The sequence below is a fragment of the Gavialis gangeticus genome, unplaced genomic scaffold (genome assembly GCF_001723915.1).
Source record: "Gavialis gangeticus isolate Ggan-Ray unplaced genomic scaffold, GavGan_comp1, whole genome shotgun sequence".
Classification (NCBI taxonomy): domain Eukaryota; kingdom Metazoa; phylum Chordata; order Crocodylia; family Gavialidae; genus Gavialis; species Gavialis gangeticus.
Window position 1 is genome coordinate 99,093,549 of NW_017728992.1, and position 1,288 is coordinate 99,094,836.

The window sequence follows — 1,288 nt, forward strand, 5'->3', positions numbered from 1 at the left end:
ACGTCCAGCCCCTCCAGAAGCTCCCTAACTAAATCCTCACTCACTCTAGGCCCAGGTGAGCCTCCCCCGGGGCCCAAAGGGGGCCCAGCAGGGAGGTGGCAGTTCTGGTCCTTACTGAGGAAGACAGAGGCAAAGAAGTTATTAAATATGTTGGCTTTGTCATCTGGCGTGACAACCAGATTCCCCATTCTTGTCCTGCAAGGGCCCCACATTTCCTGGGGCCTTCTTTCTACTCCCTACGTACTTAAAAAAGGACTTCTTGTTGTCCTTAGTTAAAGGCTGCAAAAGTAATTCTCACTTGTATGGTAAATACTTGTCAGTGAAAATAAACACTTGGCCATGTCAATAGAGGGGAAATTTATGCTGCAATGTCAATGCATATTGGTATAGAATTAGACAGGCTGCAAGCGTTTGTTGTTTAGAATTATTCTACTTTGAATGATAGATATTTTGCCTGAACCGTAACATTCTTTCAGTAGGTTCTGTGTACCTGATATTTGAAATCAATATAATTTGTAGTCTAATCATTCTCTAAATGACATTAAATTTGGTTTTGCATTGCCTCATTATTAGGGCTGTGCAAAGCTTTGGGTGCTGATTTGATTTGGAGGAGATACGGCCCGATTCGGTGGCCGAATCTCCAAATCCAAATCGAATCAGGGGACCAGCTCAAATATCCGAATCGATTCAAAGCTCTTGGAATCGATTCGGAGAGCTTCAGTGATTCAGGCAGTCCCCACCCACTGCAGCAGGGAGCTGGACCTGGACTCCGAGCTGGTAAGTAGGGGGACAGGGAGGTGGGGCTGGAGGGGGAAGGGGACCATGACCCCCACTAGGTCCCACCTCCACCTGTTCCCCCAGTCCCGCCCATGGCTGCCCCACCCATTCTAGCTCCTGGTGTTCTAAAAAAAAGCCCCTACTCACTGGGTGTTTCCGGGCAGCGGGGTGATCCCCACTGCCCCATGCTGTGTGGGGACGCTCTGCCCTGACCCCTGCCCACTCTCCCAGCTTCCCATGGCTGCTGTGCCCACCCCAGCTCTAGGCCTTTTAAGGAAAAAAAACCCCCAAAATCCCTTGACTCACCAGCTACTGCAGCGGCCTCAGGGCTTCTGGGGGCTTGTGCAGAGCCCCCCAAACAGTGCGGGGCAGTGGGGGGCAGCAGGGATCGCCCCCTGCCGGGCAGGAACTAGTGAGTCTGAGGTTGTTGTTGTTTTTTTTTTTCCTTAAAGGGCCGGAGCTGGGGGTGGGCAGGGCAGCCATTGGGGGGGGGACAGGGGGACTGGGACAG